The 20,580-nt window shown below is 41.6% G+C and overlaps 2 pseudogenes; both read left to right on the top strand.

Annotated features, from left to right (window-relative positions):
- The window catches only part of LOC110518365, a 51,024-nt pseudogene extending 47,612 nt beyond the window's left edge, over positions 1 to 3,412 (top strand).
- A 4,693-nt stretch (positions 3,413 to 8,105) lies between these two features.
- Positions 8,106 to 20,580, top strand: part of LOC118938507 — a 39,120-nt pseudogene continuing 26,645 nt past the window's right edge.

The raw sequence follows: 20,580 nt of genomic DNA, 5'->3' as shown, positions 1-20,580 counted from the left end.
CCGCCAGCATTCAAAAGTGACCAAAACATCAGCCGGGAATCATTGGAACTGAGAAGTGGTCTGTGGTCCCCACCTGCAGAACCACTCCTTTATTGGGGGTGTCTTGCTAATTGCCTATAATTTCCACCCGTTGTCTATTCCATTTGCACAACAGCATGTGACATTTATTGTCAATCAGTGTTGCTTCCTAAGTGGACAGTTTGATTTCACAGAAGTGTGATTGACTTGGAGTTACATTGTGTTGTTTAAGTGTTCCCTTTAATTTTTGAGCAGTGTACATATTCATGCCTCTTGTAAGACTGTGATTGCAATCGATGGTCATAAGTTTACCATCTGTTTGATGTTCTCGTTCACACAGGAGAGAGACATGACTTTTGTGGATCCTCTGGGGAGCCTCAACAACATCCTGATGCTGATGAGGCAGAGAAGAGTCTCTCCAGATCAGAACACCAGATGGTACAGCTTGGTCTGGTCTAGCATACAGCTTGCTCTATCTGGGTCTGGGTTTCTGTAAAGCATTTTATGACAAAAGTGACATCAGCATCCATAATGATATGTGTCTGTGTCCCCTCTATATGGTTACCAGGACAACGCTAGCCCTTCCTCCCTCCCGGAGTCCCCATGTCTTGCCTCTCCCGGTAGCGCCTTACTGGGTATGAAGAGGTTGTCTGTGCTGCTGGTGGACTGCAGGAAAACAACAGGGCTGAGTGGAACTGTGAGAGGAGGAGAAGAGAAGAAAGGATCAGATTTGACTCATCAAAGTAAGTGCTGTAGTTTAGTTTGAACTAATACAATAGATCTTCCCACTGGTATCTGTTACCAGGACAACCAGCAGAGTTCTGTTAGTTGACAGGAAGATAGACTGGTGGATATGGATGTTATGAATATCATAACACTGAAAAAGGATTCTGCCAATGAAAAGAGAGAAACGAATAGACCATATTAAACATTTAAAGTTATCTTTGGAGAAAAAGTTTCTAGATGATCTGATGTAAGGTGCACGTGTAACACTTCAATGTGGTATTGCGTCATTCACATCTGATCGACACAACTTGTTAAAAAAGGAAATACCTGGATTCTTCAAATATTATAGTAATAAAGGAGGACTGTACCATCTAATGATGAAACATTATGGAGTCTTAAAGGAGGACTGTAGCATCTAATGATGAAACATTATGGAGTCTTAAAGGAGGACTGTAGCATCTAATGATGAAACATTATGGAGTCTTAAAGGAGGACTGTAGCATCTAATGATGAAACATTATGGAGTCTTAAAGGAGGACTGTAGCATCTAATGATGAAACATTATGGAGTCTTAAAGGAGGACTGTACCATCTAAATTCTGCAATCTTTTGTTTCAGCTCATGAAACATCCAACACTTTACATGTTGCGTTTATATTGTTGTTTATTGTAGTTACTATCAGTTTTAGGAACATCTTTCCAAATATTTCACCTTATTTTTTACTTTACCCAAAATATGACATCAGCGATAGTCAAAATACCAGGAAGCTCTACATTTGTTTTCAAATCACACTAAGATTGTTAAAACTGGCCTCAGAGAGAGAGATCTGATTAGGATTTACTCTCGTAGCACTATTGTTTTATCATGTGGAGGTTTCATTCGGGTATCTATTTTAAAAAAATAAGCTGTCTTTGGCAGGAGAAAGACCAGACTCGGTGGATCCAGAGCCAGGGACGTCCAAACCAGCAAGAAGACACCAGTGCTCCCACTGTGGAAAGGGTTGTAACCGGTTTTGGGACCTGAAACAACATGAGAAAATACACACAGGGGAGAAGTCTTACCACTGCTCCCAGTGTGGAAATAGTTTTAAAGATTTAGTGAACCTGAAACAACATGAAAAGCCTTATCACTGTTCCCAGTGTGGAAAGTGTTTCAGCCAGTCATCGGACCTGAAACGGCACGAGAAAATTCACAGGGGAGAAGCCTTACCACTGCTCCCAGTGTGGCAAGTGTTTTAACCGGGTAGGGAACCTGAAACAACATGAGAAAATTCACACAGGGGAGAAGCCTTTCCACTGCTCCCAGTGTGGAAAGTGTTTTAGCCAGTCATTGGACCTGAAACGGCACGAGAGAATTCACACAGGGGAGAAGCCTTTCCACTGCTCCCAGTGTGGAAAGTGTTTCAGCCAGTCATTGGACCTGAAACGGCACGAGAGAATTCACACAGGGGAGAAGCCTTTCCACTGCTCCCAGTGTGGGAAGTGTTTCAGCCAGTCATCGGACCTGAAACGGCATGAGAAAATCCACACAAGGGAGAGGCCTTACCACTGCTCCCAGTGTGGCAAGTGTTTTAACCGGGTAGGGAACCTGAAACGGCACGAGAGAATTCACACAGGGGAGAAGCCTTTCCACTGCTCCCAGTGTGCAAAGTGTTTCCGCCAGTCATTGGACCTGAAACGGCACGAGAGAATTCACACAGGGGAGAAGCCTTTCCACTGCTCCCTGTGTGGCAAGTGTTTCGCCCAGTTAGTGAATCTGAAACAGCACAATCTAGTACACACAGGGGAGAAGCCTTTCCACTGCTCCCTGTGTGGCAAGTGTTTCACCCAGTTAGGGAATCTGAAACAGCATGAGCTAGTACACACAGGGGAGAAGCCTTTCCACTGCTCCCAGTGTGGCAAGTGTTTCAACCGGTCAGGACAACTGAAAGTTCATGAGCTTGTACACACAGGGGAGAAGCCTTACCACTGCTCCTTGTGTGGCAAGTGTTTTAACCAGTTAAGGAATCTGAAACAACATGAGCTAGTACACACAGGGGAGAAGCCATACCACTGCTCCCAGTGTGGCAAGTGTTTCAAACATTCGGGGGATCTGAAAAATCACGAAAGAATACACACAGGGGAGAATCCTTACCACTCCTCCCGGTGTGCAAAGCATTTGCCCATTTAGGAAGCCTGAAAGAGCATGACACAGAGGAGAAGGCTTTACAGAAGATTAGACTTTGGGAAAACATATTACTCATAACAATCACTTAAACGTCACTCGAGAATCCACACAGGAGAGAGAAATTACTTCTCTTAGCGTGTATATATTGATATTTCACATCTCATTTTTCTTACAATTCATCAGAGAACATACACAGTGCTCCCGTTGTCTTATATTGTTGACTGATAATGTGTTTACCTGTTTTTACCAGATTAAATTGCTTCTTCCAATTATTGATAAACATGTACCTGTTAAGAAACTGACTGTTAGATATGTTAAGGCTCCATGGATTGATGAGGAATTAAAAAACTGTATGTTTGAAAGAGTTGGGGCAAAAGGGGTGGCTAATAAGTCTGGCTGCACATCTGGCTGGCTGTTTTACTGTAAATTGAGAAATTATGTGACCAAACTCAACAAAAATAATATGTTTTATTATGAAGCCAAGATCAATGATATAAAGAATGATGTAAAAAAACATCATGAAAGAAAAGCAGTGCAAGTATTGAATGTTGTAAAGTTAGTGTGGGAGAGGTGGAACAATTGGTATCGATCAATAATGACAAACCCCCTGGCATTGACAACTTAGGAGTGGCTATAGAGTCAGCTACTGTCCTCAGTAGCTTTCCATCTATCTGTCATATTTTTAATATGAGCCAAGAGGAAAGTCTTTGTTCTCAGGCCTGGAGGGAAGCCAAATTAATCCACTACCCAAGAGTGGTAAAGCGGCCTTTACTGGTTCTAACAGCAGACCTATAAGCTTGCTGCCAGCTCTTAGCAACCTGTTGGAAAAAAATGTGTTTGACCAAATCTAATGCTATTTCTCTGTAAACAAAAGAACAACAGACTTTCAGCATGCTTATAGAGAAGGGCACTCAACATGTACTGCACTGACACAAATGACTGATGATTGGTTGAGAGAAATTGATAACAAGAAGATTGTGGGAGCTCTATTGTTAGATTTCAGTGCAGCCTTTGATATTATTGACCATAACCTGTTGTTTAAGAATGTGTGTGCTATGGCTTTTCGACCTCTGTTCAGAGCTATCTATCTGATAGAACTCAGAGGGTTTTTAATGGAAGCTTCTCTAATGTCAAACATATGAAGTGTGATGTACCGCAGGGCAGCTCTCTAGGTCCTCTACTCTTTTCTATTTTTACCAATGACCTGCCACTGGCATTAAACAAAGCATGTGTGACCATGTATGCTGATGATTCAACCATATAACCCTTAACAAAGAGTTGCAGTCTGTATTGGAATTGGTGGCCAGTAATAATCTGGTCCTGAACATCTCTAAAACTAAGAGCATTGTATTTGGTACAAATCATTCCTCAAGTTCTAGACCTCAGCTGAATCTGGTATTGAATTGTGTGGCTGTTGAATCAGTTGAGGAGACTAAATTACTTGGCATTACCTTAGATTGTAACTGTCATGGTCAAAACATATAGATTCAATGGTTGTAAAGATGGGGAGAGGTCTAGCCATAGAGGTCCAGTCGTGTGGTCCAGTGCTGCAAGGAAAGACCTAGTTAAGCTGCAGCTGGCCCAGAACAGAGTGGCACATTTGGCTCTTAATTGTAATCAGAGGGCTGATATAATTACTATGCATGCTAGTCTCTCTTGGCTAAGAGTTGAGGAGAGACTGACTGCATCACTTCTCTTTATAAGAAACATGAATGTGTTGAAAATCCCAAATTGTTTGCATAGTCTGTGAGGGAATTCTGCCCTATGTGCACAGAAGAGACCACAGGAAAACTTCTTTGATCAGAGGTTAGTTTGTTTAATAAGGATTGCAACCTGGAGTTAACACTTACAGCAATTTGCAAGCAAGACACTCAGTTCAAAAGATGATGTTTTCCCTTTTTATCCCCTACTGAGGATCACCCCGCCCAGGCTGATGTCCCTCAACTTTAATACCATATAAGTTTGTGTGTATGCATTGATATGTAGGCTACGTGTGCCATTTACAAAATGTATGTAGTTCTGTCCTTGAGCTGTTCTTGTCTATTGATGTGCTGTATTATGTGTCATGTTCTGTGTGGACCCCAGGAAGAGTAGCTGCTGCTTTTACAACATCTAATGGGCATCCTAATAAAATACCAAACTCTGTTATTCTCTCTGATCTCAGAAATAAAGAATCTTGGTTTGACTTGGACTCCAGCAGATCCTTATTTTATAATATCCACCTCAACTCTTCCACGGATTGCTGTTTATTATTGTCTCAATGAAGACTTCTTTGTTTTACTTTCCTGGGGTCATTTACAAGCCTCCCACTGGTTGAATAAACGTTGTTTCCACGTCAAATTAAAAAACATCCTTAATATTGATGAACCTTCACTATCTTCATCCCTGAACTAGCAACATTAACTATTGTCTATTGTTATTCTCAATGACATTCCTGGCCTTATGAAATCCTAGCTAAATACAATGTTCCCACCAGTTTTCATGTCTTTGGTTATGCAAACATTTGTTTATTAGATTATATTTCTCATTAAGAATAATGTTGATTTAATTCTATATGGGTCATGCCTGGCTTTGGTCATGTGTTCTCTTATGGGTGTCACGCTCTGACCGTAGATTTTTTTGTTTTGTTTGTTCAGGGTGTGATGTGGGTGGGCATTCTATGTTTGCATGTCTAGGTTTTGTATTTCTATGTTTTGGCCAAGTATGGTTCTCAATCAGGACAGCTGTCTCTGTTTCGTTGTCTCTGATTGAGAACCATACTTAGGTAGCCTGTTTTCCCACTGTTAGTTGTGGGTTGTTGCTTTCTGTTTTTGTGTATCTGCACCTGACAGAACTGTTTCGGTTGTTCTCTTTGTTGTTTTGCATTTTAGTGTTCAGTTTCAAATAAATAATATGAACATGTACCACGCTGCACCTTGGTCCTCACCTTCCTCCTATGAATGCGTTACGATGGGTCAATGATTTTAATTAGAATATAGCAATGATGCTCTCTCCTCAATCACTTACAGTTTCTTTGGAAAGTATTCAGACCCCTTGACTTTTTTCACATTTTGTTACGTTACAGTCTTATTCTAAAATGGATTAAATAAAACAATTTCCTCAACAATCTACACAAAATACCCCATAATGACATCACAATACCCCATAATGACATCACAATACCCCATAATGACAAAGCGGAAACAAGCTTTTTTATAAATGTTTTACAAATGTATTAAACACTAAATTATTTACAGAAGTATTCAGACCCTTTGCTGAATGAGACTCGAAATTGAGCTCAGGTGCATCCTGTTTCCATTGATCGTCCTTGAGATGTTTCTACAATTTAATTGGAGTCCACCTGTTGTAAATTAAATTGATTGGACATGATTTGGAAAGGCACACACGTGTATATATAAGGTTCCACAGTTGACAGTGCATGTCAGAGCAAAAACCAAGCCATGAGGTGGAAGGAATTGTCCATAGAGCTCCGAGACAGGATTGTGTTGAGGCACAGATCTGGGGAAGGGTACCAAAACATTTCTGCAGCATTGAAGGCCCCTGAATTAGCCCCCTGCAGTAAAAGGTTATTCATGGGGTAAAATGATCTGTTTAAGTCATTAGTAAAGGGCACATCGTTAAAGAATACAGTTATCTTTTATTTTGTGGTCTATATCCTCTCAATCATTTATTCCTTCATAAACCGAAAACATATGTACCTAAACACAACATGTGTTCAAGGGCCCCTCTAGGTTCACGACCTCTTGACCATTATATCTGGATAGCTGACAACTATTTTTTAAAGGTCAAAAGTGATCTGTTTAGGTCATCAGTAAAGGAAGCATAGTTAAAGAGTACAATGACCCTTTCAAAGACTGAGACATCCCCCGGACATCCCCCCCCCCCCCCCCCCCCCCCCCCCCCCCTATAACTATTTTTTTTAAATGATCTGTTTAGGACGTTAATAAAACAGATGTTTTCAAAGACACCTGGGGGTCCAGGTTGTTAATTATTTTGTGTCCATATAGTTCCCCTGTGTGCAAGGGCCCCCTAGATTCACAACTTCTTAACCCTTAACATTCCCAGCCAAGGGGAGAGAAAGAGAGAGAAAAATGTAGTAGTCATTTAAACATACATATTACAATTGTTAAAGTTTACTATGTCATATTAAATACAACATTTAATAAAATAATTAAATTATGTCACTAATGTTTTTTACTAAAAACTTTTTCTAAATCATACATGTTATTATTACATGTAGCATCACTACATAACAACAACATGGTAGCAACACCACATGGTACATACATTATTGGGCACAACAATACATCACACGAAGTAGCCACATCTGTCAGTAAGAGTGTCCACAATTGAGTCCTTGAATGAAGAGATGGAGATAAAACTGTCCAGTTTGAGGGGTTTTTGCAGCTTGTTCCCATCGCTAGCTGCAGCGAACTGAAAAGAGGAGCGACCCAGGGATGTGTGTGCTTTGGGGACCTTTAACAGAATGTGGCTGGCAGAATGGGTGTTGTATGTGGAGTAGTTATCTTAGATAGGGGTGAGTGAGGCCTAAGAGGGTTTTATAAATAAGCATTAAACCAGTGGGTCTTGCGACTGGTATACAGAGACAACCAGTTTACAGAGTATAGAGTGCAGTGATGTGTCCTATAAGGAGCATTGGTGGCAAATCTGATGGCCGAATGGTAAAGAACATCTTGCCGCTCATTGTATCCTACCATGACTATATCCAACCCTACTCCATGTGTTGTCTCTATCATGTATCCTACCATGACTATATCAACCCTACTCCATGTGTTGTCACTATCATGTATCCTACCATGACTATATCCAACCCAGCTCCATGTGTTGTCTCTATCATGTATCCTACCATGACTATATCAACCCTACTCCATGTGTTGTCACTATCATGTATCCTACCATGACTATATCCAACCCAGCTCCATGTGTTGTCTCTATCATGTATCCTACCATGACTATATCAACCCAACTCCATGTGTTGCCACTATCATGTTTCCTACTTGGCTGAAGCTTTGATCCAGTGGAAGAAGTATTGAGGAGCAGGGAGGTTAAAGGTCACTTCAAGAAACAGCTGTTACTCTACACTATCCCTAGATAATCCAGTAATGAGAGAAAATGTATAGAATATTTATGGCTCTATAACATCTCTATCTAATCCGTTTTATTGAACCTAATTCCATAACATCTGGTTGTTTTAAAATTACTTGTTTTGACATTGTTTTCTAATCTGCGTTATCCACTCCAGTCAGCAGAGAGCGATATGAGTCTTTCAGGTGATGCTGCTTGCGTGACGTATAATCTAGTGGACGGAACTGGAGGCTTCTTCAACAGCGACAAAAGGCTTCTGATTCAACCAACGTGTTGCTTTGCTAGCGAACATAAAGTTGAGTCTTTGAAGCTCTTTAGGCCAATCGTGTGTATATTACTCTTAGTGTTTTGAATATAATTATGTTTACCCATCTACTAGTTCATTTTAACGTCATTTGCTCGTTAAATTAGCAAATGTGTTACATTGATATTGCACTAGGCTAATCGCCCGGAACATGAGCTCACAAAGCTCGACCGAGAAAGAAGCTCTGGTGAAAGGAGAGGAAGAAGCTTTCAGGATGAAAAGGGAGGAAGAGGAGGCTATCACATTGAAAGAAGAAGAGGATGATATTACAGTGAAAGAGGAAGATGGGAAAGAGGTTGTCAAAGTGGAAGGGGAGGAGGTAGCAGCTTTCAGAATCAAAAACGAGGAAGATGCCATAACATTGAAAGAAGAGAATGTAGTGAAAGAAGAGGAAGAACCTTTTAGAGTAAAAGAGGAAGAGGAGGCTATCTCAATAAAAAAGGAGGAAGACGTTTTGGGAGTGAAAGCGGAGGAGGCTGAAGATCAGACTACCACCAGTGAGTACTGTCTTAAAAACAGGGACACTATGTAGTTCTTGAAATAATGTATTGTTTTAAAGGGGCATTCTACTTCAGTTCAACACTTGAATATGTTGTTCAGTACTGTGGGAATTGTTTAAGGGACAATCTGCCATTGGTCATATGTTTTTGGGACTTCGATGTATTGAATTCTCATTCTCCATGTGGTCTACATTAAAGTTCACCTCATCTAATATAACAGGCTTTTAAAATCTACTTAAAATATCAAAGGGATGTAAAGGCACCCATTTTGTGGAAATGACCCTTTACATTTGCAACACAAACAATATTTTACAAAATCATGATGGAAGTGGCCATTTTAGACATATTCATGCCTCTTGATTGTAATAGACGGTCATAAGTTTACCGTCTGTTTGCTGTTCTCGTTCACACAGGAGAGAGACGTGACTATCGTGGATCCTCTGGGGAGCCTCAACAACCACCTGATGCTGACGAGGCAGAGAAGAGTCTCTCCAGATCAGAACACCAGATGGTACAGCTTGGTTTGGTCTAGCATACAGCTTGCTCTATCGGGGTCTGGGCTGGATTTCTTTAAAGCACTTCATGACAACAGTGGCATCAGCATCCATAATGATATGTGTCTGTGTCCCCTCTTTATGGTTACCAGGACAATGCTAGCCCTTCCTCCCTGCTGCAGTCCCTGTGTCGTGCCTCTCCCAGTAGCGCCTTACTGCTGGGTATGAAGAGGTTGTCTGTGCTGCTGGTGGACTGCAGGAAAACAACGGGGCTGAGTGGAACTGTGAGAGGAGGAGAAGAGAAGAAAGGATCATATTTGACTCACCGAAGTAAGTGCTGTAGTTTAGTTTGTACAAATATAATAGATCTGCCCACTGGTATCTGTTACCAGGACAACCAGCAGAGTTCTGTTTGTTGACAGGAAGATAGACTGGTGGATATGGATGTTATGAATATCATAACACTGAAAAAGCCAATGAAAAGAGAGAAACCAACAGACCATATAAAACCTTGATGAAAGTTAGCTTTAGAGAGGAACCAATAGACCATATAAAACCTTGATAAAAGTTAGATTTAGAGAGGAACCAATAGACCATATAAAACCTTGATGAAAGTTAGATTTAGAGAGAAACCAATAGACCATATAAAACCTTGATAAAAGTTAGCTTTAGAGAGGAACCAATAGACCATATAAAACCTTGATAAAAGTTAGCTTTAGAGAGGAACCAATAGACCATATAAAACCTTGATAAAAGTTAGCTTTAGAGAGAGAGTTTCAAGATGATCCAATGTAAGCTGCTTGTTTTACAAAAACTTTTCCTTAAAAATGATGACCATTCAATCTTTACCAACGACATGCCAACGACATTTGAGTAAAGCCAGTGTGTCTGTATGCGGATGACTCAACACTGTACACGTCAGCTACCACGGAAACTGAAATGACAGCAACACTTACAAAGAGCTGCAGTGAGTTTCAGAATGGGTGGCAAGGAATAAGTTAGTCCTAAATATTTCAGATTACCTTAAATTACATGGCCTACTATGCTAATTCTGTAGCGGTATTGTTAGAGGGGGGTAAATAAATATTTTTTGGGGGCGCCAGGCAGGTATTGACCCTAGTTATTAAAGTTAGTTATTACCTGTTATAACATTATTATTATTAAATATTATTAAAACTGAAAGAATGAGAGTAGAATAGAGTAGCGCTTCCAGACACATTCTAAACATGGAGTCTTAAAGGAGGACTGTAACATCTAATGATGAAACATTATGGAGTCTTAACTTCTTATGGCTAACATTCCTCTGAAAAGGCAGAGCGCGAAATTCAAAAGTATTTTTTAGAAATATGTAACTTTCATGCATTCACAAGTGCAATACACCAAATTAAAGCTTAACTTGTTGTTATTCTCCCCATTATGTCCGGTTTCAAAAAAGCTTTACAGCGAAACCACACCATATAATTATGTTAGGTCAGAGCCTCGTCACAAAAACACACACAGCCATTTTCCAGCCAAAGAGAGGAGTCACAAAAAGCAAAAATAGAGATAAAATTAATCACTAACCTTTGATGATCTTCATCAGATGGCACTCATAGGACTTCATGTTACACAATACATGTATGTTTTGTTCAAAAAAGTTCATATTTATATCCAAAAATCTCAGTTTACATTGGCGCTTTATGGTCAGTTATGTTGTGCCTAGAAAACATCCGGCAAATTTTCAGAGAGCCACATCAATTTACAGAAATACTCATATTAACTTTAATAAAATATACAAGTATTATGCACAGAATTATAGATATACTTCTCCTTAATGCAACTGCTGTGTCAGATTTCAAAAAAGCTTTACGGAAAAAGCAAACCATGCAATAATCTGAGTATGGCCCTCAGACACAACAACAAGCCATGCAGATACCCGCCATGTTGTGGAGTCAGAAATAGTGTGATAAATATTCACTTACCTTTGATGATCTTCATCAGAATGCACTCCCAGGAATCCCAGTTCCACAATCAATGTTTTTTTTGTTTGATGAAGGCCATCATTTATGTCCAAATACCTCCTTTTGTTAATGTGTTTGGTAAAGAAATCCAAACTCACGAGGCGCGGGCAAGTCCAGGCGAAAGTTCAGACGAAAAATTCAAAAAGTTATATTACAATTCGTAGAAACATGTCAAACGATGTGTAGAATCTATCTTTAGGATGTTGTGAACATAAATCTTCAACAATGTTCCAACCAGAGAATCCTTTGTCTTTAGAATTGCAATGCAGGTCGCTCTCACGTGTAAGCGCGTAATCAGCTCATGCTACTCTGGCAGACCTCTGGTTGAAACAGCTCTCATTCCCCCCTCCTTCTCAGTAGAAGCCTCAAACAACATTCTAAAGACTGTTGACATCTAGTGGACGCCGTAGGATGTGCAATATGACCCCAAAGACAATGTATATTCGATAGGCAATGAGTTGACAAACCTCAGATTTCCCACTTCCTGTTTGGATTTTTCTCAGGTTTTTGCCATATATACTCACATATATACTCACAGACATCATTCAAACAGTTTTATAAACTTCTGAGTATTTCTTTCCAATGTGCATAATAATATGCATATATTAGCTTCTGGGCCTGAGGAGCAGGAAGTTTACTCTGGGCATGCTTTTCATCTGAACGTGAAAATGCTGCCCCCTATCCCAAACAGGTTAAAGTAGGACTGTAGCATCTAATGATGAAACATTATGGAGTCTTAAAGGAGCCTTGTAGCATCTAATGATGAATTACTATGGAGTCTGATGCTTTAAAGGAGAAGTATACCCAAAATCCAGAAACTCCTAGGTGATTTCATACATTGAAACTAGTCCCGTGGATTTTTTTCCCTCTCCCCCTCTCCACAGCTGCAAAAACGTGACTTGTGATGTTGCTGGATGCGGGCCTCGCTCTGCTGCTTTGCCAGTTAATTTGTTATTACAGCTGTGGCCTTTGTCTTTCACCTGGAGTTGTTTGTTTATGTCTGAGAAAAAAAAAACACTTTTCAACATATACAAAATAAACTCAGCAAAAAAATGTACGGATCTTTTTCAGGACCTTGTCTTTCAAAGATTATTCGTAAAATTCCAAATAACATCACTGATCTTCATTGTAAAGGGTTTAAACACTGTTTCCCATGCTTGTTCAATGAACCATAAACAATTAATGAACATGCACCTGTGGAACGGTCGTTAAGACACAAACAGCTTTCAGACGGTAGGCAATTAAGGTTACAGTTATACAAACTTAGAACACTAAAGAGGCCTTTCCGTACTGTGAGACACCTAAGACAGCGCTACAGTGAGACAGGACGGACAGCTTATCGTCCTCGCAGTGGCAGACCACGTGTAACAACACCTGCACAGGATCGGTACAACCGAACATCACACCTGTGGGACAGGTACAGGATGGCAACAACAACTGCCCAAGTTACACCAGGAACGCACAATCCCACCATCAGTGCTCAGACTGTCCTCAATAGGCTGAGAGAGGCTGGACTGAGGGCTTGTAGGCCTGTTGTAAGGCAGGTCCTCACTAGACATTATTGGCAACAACGTCGCCTCTGGGCACAAACCCACCGTCACTGGAGCAGACAGGACTGGTAAAAAGTGGTCTTCACTGACAAGTTGCGGTTTTGTGTCCAGGGATGATGGTCGGATTCGCGTTTATCGTCGAAGGAATGAGCGTTACACCGAAGCCTGTCCTCTAGAGCGGGATCGATTTGGAGGTGGAGGGGCCGTCGTGGTCTGGTGCGGTGTGTCACAGCATCATCAGACTGAGCTTGTTGTCATTGCAGGCAATCTCCACGCTGTGCGTTACAGGGAAGACATCCTCCTCCCTCATGTGGTACCCTTCCTGCAGGCTCATCCTGACATGACCCTCCAGCATGACAATGCCACCAGCCATACTGCTCATTCTGTGCGTGATTTCCTGCAAGACCGGAATGTCAGTGTTCTGCTATAGCCAGCGAAGAGCCCGGATCGCAATCCCATTGAGCATGTCTGGGACCTGTTGGATCGGAGGGTGAGGGCTAGGCCCATTCTCCCCAGAAACGTCCGGGAACTTGCAGGTGCCTTGGTGGAAGAGTTGGGTAGCATCTCACTGCAACTACTGTCAAATCTGGTGCAGTTCATGAGTAGATGCACTGCAGTACCCCCCCCCCCCCCCCCCCCCCCCCGTTTGTTCAGGGACACATTATTCCATTTCAGTTCGTCACGTCTGTGGAACTTGTTCAGTTTGGAATCTTGTTATGTTCCAACAAATATTTACACATCTTAAGTTTGCTGAAAATAAACGCAGTTGACAGTGAGAGGACGTTTCTTTGTTTGCTGAGTTTAGATTGGCGAGGGGGAAAAACAATTTAATCAATTTTAGAATAATGCTGAAATGTAACAAAATTTGGAAAAGGTGTATCATTCGTGTATCTATTTAAAAAAATAAACTGTCTTTGGCAGGAGAAAGACCAGACTCAGTGGAACCAGAGCCAGGGACGTCCAAACCCGCAAGACGACACCAGTGCTCCTACTGTGGAAAGGGTTGTAACGGGTTATGGGCCCTGAAACGACATGAGAGAATACACACAGGGGAGAAGCCTTATCACTGCTCCCAGTGTGGAAAGTGTTTCAACCAGTCATGGAAGCTGAAACAGCATGAGAGAATTCACACGGAGAAGCCTTTTCACTGCTCTCAGTGTGGCAAGTGTTTTAATCAGTTAGGGAACCTGAAACGGCATGAGAGAATACACACGGAGAAGCCTTTTCACTGCTCCCAGTGTGGAAAGTGTTTCAACCAGTCAGTGAAGCTGAAACGGCATGAGAGAATTCACAAAAGGGAGCCTTACCACTGCTCCCAGTGTGGCAAGTGTTTTAAGCAGTTCGGGAACCTGAAACTACATGAGAGAATACACACAGGGGAGAAGCCTTACCACTGCTCCCAGTGTGGCAAGTGTTTTAATCAGTTAGGGAACCTGAAACGGCATGAGAGAATTCACAAAAGGGAGAGGCCTTACCACTGCTCCCAGTGTGGCAAGTGTTTTAAGCAGTTCGGGGAACTGAAACTACATGAGAGAATACACACGGGAGATGCCTTACCATTGCTCCCTGTGTGGAAAGTGTTTCAACCAGTTAGGGCACCTGAAACAACATGAGAGAATACACACAGGGGAGAACCCTCACCACTGCTCCCAGTGTGGAAAGAGTTTTAACCATTTATAGAACCTGAACGTTCATGAGCTAATACACACAGTTAAATGTTTTTCCAGAATCCACACAGGAGAGAGAAATTACTTCTCTTAGCATGTATATTGATATTTCACTTCTCATTTTTCTTACAATTCATCAGAGAACAAACACAGTGCTCCCGTTGTCTTATATTGTTGACTGATAATGTGTTTACCTGTTTTTACCAGATGAAATTGCTTCTTCCAATTATTGATAAACATGTACATGTTAAGAAAGGGACTGTTAGAACTGTTCCATGGATTGATGAGGAATTTAAAAACTGTATGTTTGAAAGAGTTGGGGCAAAAGGAGTGGCTAATAAGTCTGGCTGCACATCTGGCCGGCTGTTTTATGTACTGCAAATTGAGAAATTATGTGACCAAACTCAACAGAAATAATAAACTTTAATATGAAGCCAAGATCAATGATATAAAGAATGATGGAAAAAAACATCATGAAAGAAAAGCAGTGCAAGTATTGAATGTTGTAAAGTTAGTGTGGGAGAGGTGGAACAATTGGTATCGATCAATAATGACAAACCTCCTGGCATTGACAACTTAGATGGAAAGCTACTGAGGACAGTAGCTGACTCTATAGCCACTCCTATCTGACATATTTTTAATCTGAGCCTAGAGGAAAGTCTTTGTTCTCAGGCCTGGAGGGAAGCCAAATTAATCCACTACCCAAGAGTGGTAAAGCGGCCTTTACTGGTTCTAACAGCAGACCTATAAGATTGCTGCCAGCTCTTAGCAACCTGTTGGGGAAAATTGTGTTTTACCAAATACAATGCTATATTTCTGTAAACAAATGAACAACAGACTTTCAGCATGCTTATAGAGAAGGGCACTCAACATGTACTGCACTGACACAAATGACTGATGATTGGTTGAGTGAAATTGATAACAAGAAGATTGTGGGAGCTCTATTGTTAGATTTCAGTGCAGCCTTTGATATTATTGACCATAACCTGTTGTTTAAGAATGTGTGTGCTATGGCTTTTCAACCTCTGCCATAATGTGGATTCAGAGCTATCTATCTAATAGAACTCAGAGGGTTTTTAATGGAAGCTTCTCTAATGTCAAACATATGAAGTGTGATGTACCGCAGGGCAGCTCTCTAGGCCCTCTACTCTTTTCTATTTTTACCAATGGCCTGCCACTGGCATTAAACAAAGTATGTGTGTCCATGTATGCTGATGATTCAACTATATAAGCACCAGTAACCACAGCTAATGAAGTCACTGAAACCCTTAACAAATAGTTGCAGTCTGTTTTGGAATGCGTGGCCAGTAATAAACTGGTCCTGAACATCTTTAAAACTAAGAGCATTGTATTTGGTACAAATCATTCCTTAAGTTATAGACCTCAGCTGAATCTGGTAATGAATTGTGTGGCTGTTGAACAAGTTGAGGAGACTAAATTACTTGGCATTACCTTAGATTGTAAACTGTCATGGTCAAAACATATAGATTCAATGGTTGTAAAGATGGGGAGAGGTCTAGCCATAATAAAGAGATGCTCTGCTTTTTTGACACTACTCTCCACAAAGCAAGTTCTGCAGGCTCTAGTTTAGTCTAATCTTGATTATTGTCCAGTCGTGTGGTCCAGTGCTGCAAGGAAAGACAGAGTAAAGCTGCAGCTGGCCCAGAACAGAGCGGCTGTCACGCCCTATTTTGGTTAGGCCAGGGTGTGACTCGGGTGGGAATTCCAGTTTCTTTATTTCTATGTTTTCTATTTCTTTGTTTTTTGGCCAGTGTGGTTCCCAATCGGAGGCAGCTGTCTATCGTTGTCTCTAATTGTGAATCATACTTAGGCAGCCTTTTTCCACCTGTGTTTTTTGGGTAGTTGTTTTCTGTATAATTAATTTCTTCGAATGTTGTTTGATTAAATAAAAATAATGAACACTTACCACTCTGCGCTTTGGTCCATGCCTTCCGACGAGAGACGTGACAATTATGTGTCATGTTTTGTGTTGACCGCAGGAGGGGTAGCTGCTGCTTTTGCAACAGCTAATGGGGATCCTAGTAAAATACCAAACTGTTATTCTCTCTGAGCTCAGAAATAAAGAATCTTGGTTTGACTTGGACTCCAGCAGATCCTTATATTATAATATCCACTACAACTCACCCACAGATTGCTGTTTCATGATTGTCTCAATGAAGAGTTCCTCATTCCACTTTCCTGTGGGCTTTTACAAGCCTCCCACTGGTTGAATAAACATTGTTTCCACGTCAAATTAAAAAACATCCTTAACATTGATGAACCTTCACTATCTTCATACCTAAACTAGCAACATTAACTATTGTCTATAGTTATTCTCAATGACCTTCCTGGCCTTATGAAATCCTAGCTAAATACAATGTTCCCACCCGTTTTCATGTCTTTGGTTATGCAAACATTTGTTTATTAGATTATATTTCTCATTAAGATGAATATAGTTTTAATTCTGCATGGGTCACGCATTGCTTTGGTCATGTGGTCCCTTATGGGTCAATGATTTTAATTAGAATATAGCAATGATGCTCTCTCCTCAATCACTTACAGTTTCTTTGGAAAGTATTCAGACCCCTTGACTTTTAGGTTTAGGTCATCAGTAAAGGGGACATCTTAAATATTACAATGACCCTTTCAAAGACAGACATCCCCCGGACCTCCCCCTATAACTATTTTTAAAAGGGTAAAAATGATCTATTTTCTATAGCATTAAGGTCAGGGCGTTGTGATGCCCACTCCAATACCTTGACTTTGTTTTCCTTAAGCCATTTTGCCACAACTTTGGAAGTATGCTTGGCGTCATTGTCCATTTGGAAGACCCATTTGCGACCAAGCTTTAACTGATGTCTTGAGATGTTGCTTCAATATATTCACATAATTTTCCTCACCCATGATGCCATCTATTTTGTGAAGTGCCCCAGTCCTTCCTCCAGCGAAGCACCCACACAACATGATGCTGTCACCTGCTTCACGGTTGGGATGGTGTTCTTCGGCTTGCAAGCATCCCCCTTTTTCCTCCGATCATAACGATGGTCATTATGGCCAAACAGTTCTATTTTTGTTTATACTTATTTTCCACCATAAAATAATAAATAAATTCAAAATCCTACAATGTAATTTTCTAGATTTTTTTTTCTCATTTTGTCTGTCATAGTTCAAGTGTACCTATGATGAAAATTACAGGCCTCTCTCATCTTTTTAAGTGGGAGAACTTGCACAATTGGTGGCTGTCTAAATACTTTTTTGCCCCACTGTACATTGTGTGCAAAAGGCATGAGGAGGTAGGCGAATAATTACAATTTTGCAGATTAACACTGGAGTGATAAATGATCAGATGGTCATGTGCAGGTAGAGATACTGGTGTGCAAAAGAGCAGAAAATAAAATAAATAAAAACAGTATGGGGATGAGGTAGGTAAATTGGGTGGGCTATTTACAGATGGACTATGTACAGCTGCAGCGATCAGTTAGCTGCTCAGATAGCAGATCTGGTGAGGGAGATAAAAGTCTCCAACTTCAGCGATTTTTGCAATTCGTTCCAGTCACAGGCAGCAGAGAACTGGAACGAAAGGCGGCCAAATGAGGTGTTGGCTTTAGGGATGATCAGCGAGATACACCTGCTGGAGCGCGTGCTATGGGTGAGTGTTGCCATCGTGACCAGGAAAATAACCTCACACTCAACGTCAACAAAACTAAGGAGATGATTGTGGACTTCAGGAAACAGCAGAGGGAACACCCCCCTATCCACATTGATGGAACAGTAGTGGAGAGGGTAGTAAGTTTTAAGTTCCTCGGCGTACACATCACAGACAAACTGAATTGGTCCACCCACACAGACAGCATCGTGAAGAAGGCGCAGCAGCGCCTCTTCAACCTCAGGAAGCTGAAGAAATTCGGCTTGTCACCAAAAGCACTCACAAACTTCTACAGATGCACAATCGAGAGCATCCTGTCGGGCTGAATCACCGCCTGGTACGGCAACTGCTCCGCCCACAACCGTAAGGCTCTCCAGAGGGTAGTGAGGTCTGCACAACGCATCACCGGGGGCAAACTACCTGCCCTCCAGGACGCCTACACCACCCGATGTCACAGGAAGGCCATAAAGATCATCAAGGACAACAACCACCCGAGCCACTGCCTGTTCACCCCGCTATCATTCAGAAGGCGAGGTCAGTACAGGTGCATCAAAGCTGGGACCGAGAGACTGAAAAACAGCTTCTATCTCAAGGCCATCAGACTGTTAAACAGCCACCACTAACATTGAGTGGCAGCTGCCAACACACTGACTCAACTCCAGCCACTTTAATAATGGGAATTGATGGGAAATGATGTAAAATATATCACTAGCCACTTTAAACAATGCTACCTAATATAATGTTTACATACCCTACATTATTAATCTCATATGTATATGTATATACTGTACTCTATATCATCTACTGCATCTTTATGTAATACATGTATCACTAGCCACTTTAACTATGCCACTTTGTTTACATACTCATCTCATATGTATATACTGCACTCAATACCATCTACTGTATCTTGCCTATGCTGCTCTGTACCATCACTCATTCATATATCTTTATGTACATATTCTTTATCCCCTTACACTTGTGTGTATAAGGTGGTAGTTTTGGAATTGTTAGCTAGATTACTTGTCGGTTATTACTGCATTGTTGGAACTAGAAGCACAAGCATTTCGCTACACTTGCATTAACATCTGCTAACCATGTGTATGTGACAAATAACATTGGATTTGATTTGAGATAAGGCGGAGCTTTACCTAGCATGGACTTGTAGATGACCTGGAGCCAGTGGGTCTGGCGACTAATATGTAGCGAGGGCCAGCCGACTAGAGCATACAGGTCGCAGTGGTATAAGGTGCTTTAGTAACAAAACGGATGGCACTGTGATAAACTGCATCCAGTTTGCTGAGTAGAGTGTTGGAAGCTATTTTGTAGATGACATCGGCGAAGTCGAGGATCGGTAGGATAGTCAGTTTTACTAGGGTAAGTTTGGCGGCGTGAGTGAAGGAGGCTTTGTTGCGGAATAGAAAGCCGACTCTAGATTTGATTTTAGATTGGAGATGTTTGATATGAGTCTGGAAGGAGAGTTTACAGTCTAGCCAGACACCTAGGTACTTATAGATGTCCACATATTCAAGGTCGGACCATCCAGGGTGGTGATGCTAGTCAGGCGTGCGGGTGCAGGCAGCGAACGGTTGAAAAGCATGCATTTGGTTTTACTAGCGTTTAAGAGCAGTTGGAGGCCACGGAAGGAGTGTTGTATGGCATTGAAGCTCGTTTGGAGGTTAGATAGCACAGTGTCCAAGGACGAGCCGGAAGTATACAGAATGGTGTCGTCTGCGTAGAGGTGTATCAGGGAATCGCCCGCAGCAAGATCAACATCATTGATATATACAGAGAAAAGTCGGCCCGAGAATTGAACCCTGTGGCACCCCCATAGAGACTGCCAGAGGACCGGACAGCATGCCCTCCGATTTGACACACTGAACTCTGTCTGCAAAGTAGTTGGTGAACCAGGCAAGGCAGTCATCAGAAAAACCGAGGCTACTGAGTCTGCCGATAAGAATATGGTGATTGACAGAGTCGAAAGCCTTGGCAAGGTCGATGAAGACGGCTGCACAGTACTGTCTTTTATCGATGGCGGTTATGATATTGTTTAGTACCTTGAGCTTGGCTGAGGTGCACCCGTGACCGGCTCGGAAACCAGATTGCACAGCGGAGAAGGTACGGTGGGATTCGAGATGGTCAGTGACCTGTTTGTTGACTTGGCTTTCGAAGACCTTAGATAGGCATGGCAGGATGGATATAGGTCTGTAACAGTTTGGGTCCAGGATGTCTCCCCCTTTGAAGAGGGTGATGATTGCGGCAGCTTTCCAATCCTTGGGGATCTCAGACAATATGAAAGAGAGGTTGAACAGGCTGGTAATAGGGGTTGCGACAATGGCGGCGGATAGTTTCAGAAATAGAGGGTCCAGATTGTCAAGCCCAGCTGATTTGTAGGGTCCAGGTT

Source organism: Oncorhynchus mykiss, chromosome 13, assembly GCF_013265735.2.
Source record: "Oncorhynchus mykiss isolate Arlee chromosome 13, USDA_OmykA_1.1, whole genome shotgun sequence".
Taxonomy (NCBI): domain Eukaryota; kingdom Metazoa; phylum Chordata; class Actinopteri; order Salmoniformes; family Salmonidae; genus Oncorhynchus; species Oncorhynchus mykiss.
The sequence above is the reverse complement of the archived record's forward strand: the minus strand, read 5'-3'. Positions and strand labels throughout refer to the sequence as shown.